Source organism: Epinephelus lanceolatus, chromosome 24 (assembly GCF_041903045.1).
Source record: "Epinephelus lanceolatus isolate andai-2023 chromosome 24, ASM4190304v1, whole genome shotgun sequence".
NCBI lineage: Eukaryota > Metazoa > Chordata > Actinopteri > Perciformes > Serranidae > Epinephelus > Epinephelus lanceolatus.
In genome coordinates this window covers 4,954,001-4,960,363 of record NC_135757.1, presented here as the reverse complement: position 1 = coordinate 4,960,363, position 6,363 = coordinate 4,954,001, and positions in this window count along the sequence as shown.

The following is a 6,363-nucleotide window of genomic DNA, read 5'->3' as shown; positions in this document are numbered from 1 at the left end:
CAGTTCATCCTTGAGTGCTAGTGGACATTTGTGCCAATTTGTGGAAATTCCCTGAAGGCATTCCTAAGGCATTGCATTCACAAGAATGAGAAGGACACACGGTCACAGTGACCTTTGACCACCAAATTCCAATCATTTCATCGTTAAGTCCAAGTGGATATTTGTGCCAAATTTAAATAAAATTCCCTCAAAGTGCTCTTGAAATATTGCGTTCATGAAAATGAGTCAGATGCAAAGCAACAGTGACCTTTGACTATCAAATTCTGATCAGTTCAACCATGACTCAAAGTGGACGTTTGTGCCAAATTTGAAGAAATTCCCTCAAGGCGTCCTTGAGTCACCATGTTCATGAGAATGATACAGACATAAAGTCACAGTGACCTTGACCTTTGACCACCAAATTCTAATCAGTTCATCATTGAGTCCAAGTGGACGTTTGTGCCAATTTGTACAAGTTCCCCAGGGTGTTCATAATGCCTTCAGCCACAACTATCGCTGGCCCAGAGGCATAAAAATCCCCATGTCAGCAGCATAATAAGTCATTTGTTTTCATTTTTCTTCTTCCAGGTGTTTGATTTCCATCTTCCTGTTAAAAATGAGGGTGACAGGAAAAAGTGTTGTTGATGGTTTTGAGGCACATTTAGCAAAACTTCAAGGCCAATCTCTTCTGTTATATATCAGCCATGTGCAATGCTCAGAACAAGCTTCTGCAGTGAGGTGTAATTTATTTAGCTCACCTTCCCTAAACTTTTAATTCACTTAGTGATTTCCTATATTCCCCAGAATGTCCTGCAGCAAACCTTTACGGGACTTGAACCTGTTTAAACATTTAAACTATACATCTATCCTGCCATCAGTCTTGTTTTCCTGCCCAAATGTCCTTTCCCCCCTATCAACTTCCTCCACCTCCTGCTTGGGGACAAACGGTCGCTCCCAGGCCAGCTGGGAGTTGTAATCCCTCCAGCAGGTCCTGGCTCTGCCCCGGACTCTTGGCCCTCCCAGCCGGTCAGGAGCAGAGCAGGCAGCCAGGAGGCACAGAAACAAGTCAACCATTCGGTAATTGTTCTTTGTCTTGAATAAAATCATGCTTTACTGGACTTGTTTACAAGCTGTTGAAGGTGGAAATGGAAACTGGAAAGCCACAAAACATCCAACATCGAGACATCTTTACTGAGCTTGTAATGCTAGATGTAGCTGTCAGCGCTAATAGAGAAAAAGAGACTGTTGTAATACTTTTCCAAAAGCCTCACTTGTCTTGTAGATCCATTGCGCGGAGCGGCCAGTTTCATAAAGAAACAGTAAACTGTGGGGATGTATGAGGACTCCCCAACATCACTCCAGCTGGTTTATGATAATCTGACCACAGGGAGCTTTATCAATGTATTTTGCATTTTGTTTTTTGTCTAAAAAGTGTCTCAAAAGGGTCCTATTATGCTTTTCCTTGTTGTCTGTCATATATATAATAGTACAATACCGGATATTTGTGTTAAACAAGGCCAAAGTTTAACCCCTGTAGTATAAAATTATGACTTCAGATCATTCTGAAGTCTGTTTCCAAGTTTTTTCTGTGTTTGTGTCAAGCTGGCGTCAGCTACTGATGAATTTCTTCATTATTTACAGTCATCTGCTGCAGGCATGCTACTGCAAGTGTTCACGATACATACACTGCTACATGTAGCTACATGCTAACGTCAGAAAAACATATAATCTTGGTTGCCTATGTTATTTATTTCTCTCTGATTTTCGATCATATTCCTGCTGGATTATGTTAGGTTATTTTAGGAGCTTTATTGTTTTCAACAGGTAAAAGTGCCACTATACGCAGTCATTCCCCAGCAACCAGGACACTGCTACATGTAGCTACATGCTAACATCTGGGAAACATAAGATCTTGGTTACTGATGTTGTTATTTTCTCCCTGATTTCAGATCACAGTTGTGCTGGAGCATGGCCAGTTGCATTTAAAGAGTTTTATTGGTGATTTTTGATGACAGAAAGTGACACATTTCTGACTGTAAATACACTGCTACATGTAGCTACATGCCAACATCTGAGAAAAATGTAGACTAATCTTGGTTGATGATGTCGTTAATTGGCTCCTGAATTTGGATCATATTCCTGCTGGAACATGTCTGGTTGTGAAGATTTTGGTTTAGAAGTCTTAATTGGTGATTTTTATGGTGATTTCATGATTTCAAGTCCACTGCTACATGTAGCTACATGCTAACATCTGGGAAACATATGACCTTGGTTGTTGATGTTGTTATTTTCTCCTCGATTTCAGATCACATTCCTGCTGGAACATGTTGGGTTATGTTTAGAAGTTTTTATTGGTGATTTTTCACAGTAGAAAGTGCAGCTATACGCCGTTACGGTCATTAGCAAAATGCTACATGTAGCTGCATGTTAACGTCAAGTAAACAGGTAATCTTGTTTGACGTGGTTAATTTCTCGCAGATTTTGAATCATATTCCTGCTGAAACATGTCTGGTTGGGAAGATTCTGGTTTAGAAGTTTTTATTGGTGATTATTCAGGGTGATTTTTTTTTTTTAAATTTCAAGTCCACTGCTACATTTAGCTACATGCCAACATCTGGGAAGTATGTAGGCTAATCTTACTTACTCTTGTTTTTCATTTTTTTCCAATTTCAGATCATATTCCCACTGGAACATATCCGGCTGTGGAGATTTTGGTTTAGAAACTTTTATTGGTTATTTTTCACAGTAGAAAGTGCAGCTACACACTGTTATGTTCATTAGCACAATGCTACATGTAGCTGCATGCTAACACCAAGGAAACATGTAATCTTGTTTGCCAGTGTTAATTTCTTCTTGATTTTCAATCATATTCCAGCTGGACCATGTCTGGTTGAAAAGATTTTGGTTTAGAAGTTTTTATTGGTGCTTTTTCATGGTGATTTCATGATTTCAAGTTCACTGCTACATGTAGCTACATGCCAACATCTGCGAAACATGTAGGCTTATCTTACTTGCCATTGTTTCTAATTTTTTTTTTCCAAATTTTGGATAATATTCCTGCTGGAACATGTTTGGTTATAAAGACTTTGGTTTAGAAGCTTTTATTGGTGATACCTTATGGTAGAAAGCGCAGTTATACTCTGTTACAATCATTAGCACAATGCTACATGTAGCTACATGCTAACATCAAGTAAACATGTAATCTTGTTTGACGATGTGGTTAATTTCTTGCAGATTTTGAATCATATTCCTGCTGGAACATTTTTGGTAAGAGTTTTTATTGGTGATTTTTTTATGGTGATTTAATTATCTCAAGTCCACTGCTACATGTAGCTACATGCTAATGTCAAGAAAACATGTAATCTTGGTTGCTGATGCTGTTAATTTCTCTCCGACTTTGGAGCACATTCCTGCTTGAACATGTTGGGTTATGTTTAGAAGCTTTTATTGGTGATTTGTCACAGTAGAAAGTGCCACTAAACTCTGTTACAACCATCAGCACAATGCCACATATAGCTACATGCTAACATAAGAGAAACATGTAATCTTGGCTGCTGATGTTGTTCATTTCTCATGGATTTCATATCATATTCCTGCTGGACCATCTCTGATTGAAAAGATCTTGGTTTGGAAGTTTTAACTGGTGATTTTTCATGGTGATTTCATGATTTCAAGTCCACTGCTACATGTAGCTACATGCTAATGTCTGGAATACATGTAATCTTGGTTGCTGTTGTTGTTCATTTCTCTCCGATTTCGGATCATATTCCTGCTGCAATGTATCTGGTTATGAAGACATTAGCTTAGAGGCTTTTATTGGTGATACCTCATGGTAGAAAGCACCGCCATACTCCTTTAAAAGGGCTTTTTTGGGAGGTGAACTTAAAGATACAGGCACTAAAATGGAGTGTTTCAGAACATGTTCAAGTACAAGCCCAAAAATACAACTATGAACCTGAAAATGAGCATAATAGGTACCTCTTCATTTTCTAGAATCCTGACCAAAAAGATAGAGAGGGTGAATCTGAATCGCTTTTGCTCTCCTCTGTTTGCTGCTGGTGGTGGTTCACTGAGTGCATGTACCTTACAAAAAGCACATAAGCCGATCTCAAACCAAAAAGAAGTGAATCTGAGGTTGGGTTGGGCACATTCAGTCCGCAACAAAATCAGGTCCTTGAAGTCAACACTTGAAATGCCATCTTCACAAATTTTCTCCAAAGGTTTCGTCAAAGTGTCGGCGTGCTTTTGTGTTGCTATTTCATTTCACATTTCTGTTCCTGGTGGACAAAATCAGACATTTTGCATCAGTGTTTCAGGCGTCTTTATCAAGATGAGTCATAGAGTAAAGTCCCGACCTTTCACAAAGATTAGGAGATAAATCATTACTTATATGAAATCCCCAAATGAAACAGGCCCCATGCAAACAGGGCTTTATAGAGAACAACTCAGGATGCACGTGGACGAACAGAAATCTTCCACCATTCTCATCCTGTATGCTGATGTCTCCCTTTGTCTTCTGGAAACAACCAATCCATTAGTATCTGTATTCTACATGCAGACGTCGCTTTTCTCTCCTCCAGCCTCATTTTTCTTGTTTTTCCATACCCACTGGTTTATTTCTCCATCAGTCCTTTTTCAATCCATTATTCTCTCCTCCATTTTCATTTTCTTTGGATTCTCCTCTTTCCTCTCTTTAAGTATTTACCTGTGTCTTAAAGCCATCTATCAGCCGCACATATCCATCTTTGTGAATAATTTATAAACGCAGACTCTTTCTCTCTTCCTCTTTGCTCTTTCAATCTTATTTTCCTGTGTCTTCCTTTTTTAATAAATGCAGACCCCTCTGCCCGTCTCTTGCTCTCTCCTTCTCTCAGGTTAATTATTGCTTTTTCTTCACGAACGTGGCTCCCGCTCTCACGTTTCTGCCGCCTTTGTCGAGCTCGTTTTTTCTCCTTTGTTGATGCATGCAGGCCTCCATCTCATTTCTCTTTCTGTGCAAACGTGTCTCATTTTTCCTGCTTTCAGGCTCATTTTCTCTCTGTCGTCATGGATGTGCACTTCTATTTCTCATCTTCGCTCTTTCTCTTTAAATACAAAGCAAAACAATGATTTTTTTTACCCCTCCTGATGTTGTTTGTTTGTGTGCTGCTGCTGTTATTGTTCCTCCTTTAATTTCTTCTATTTCCAACTTGTTCTTCCTCGATCTTCATAGGTGCAGACCCGGGTTGGTCTTTTATTTTATTTCTCATTAACTCTGAAGGCTTTGGTTTTTATTTACAAAGCTACAGCATGTTCCAAGAGACTGTGCGAAGACTGCGGCCGTCAAAATTGGTTCAGTTTGAAATCTGTGTAGCAAAGAAACTTCACATCTGTACCAATAATGTATCTGAAATATACGTAGCGCCATTTACGTCAATATTAAGTACATACAAACACAACTGCTATGATGACTTGTTGCTTACAGAGTCTTTGTTTGTCACTGTGTTGTTGTTGTTGCGGTCATATGGACAGTACATTTCTTCGATGCTTGTTGTTTTTCTTATGCTGCACCAGAACTGCTCTTCCAGGACAATAAAGATTTATTGAATTGAATTCAATTGAATTGAATAAATGAATATGTGCATGAAATAAATTCATAAATAAATGTGCCTATGAAATAAGTAAATAAATAAATATATGACAGTAAAATAAATAATTAAATATGTCTATGAAATGAATGACTGAATAAATAAATAAATAAATAAATAAATAACCCCAGAAATTAATAAATAAATGTACCTATGAAAAAAAAATATGGCCATAAAATAAATCCTGAAAAATAAATAAATTAGGCAACAGGTATACAAATAAATAAATAAATAAATAAATAAATAAGCCCAGAAATTAATAAATAAATGTGCCTATGAAAAAAAAAAGGCCATAAAATAAATCCTGAAAAATAAATAAATTAGGCAACAGGTATACAAATAAATAAATAAATAAATAAGCCCAGAAATTAATAAATAAATGTACCTATGAAAAAAAAAATGGCCATAAAATAAATCCTGAAAAATAAATAAATTAGGCAACAGGTATACAAATAAATAAATAAATAAGCCCAGAAATTAATAAATAAATGTGCTTAATAAAAAAAATGGCCATAAAATAAATCCTGAAAAATAAATAAATTAGGCAACAGGTATACAAATAAATAAATAAATAAATAAGCCCAGAAATTAATAAATAAATGTGCCTATGAAAAAAAAATATGGCCATAAAATAAATCCTGAAAAATAAATAAATTAGGCAACAGGTATACAAATACACAACTAAATAAATAAATTAATTAATTAATTAATTAATTAATATAAATGAGTCAATATAGTTAATGAATAAATAAATAAA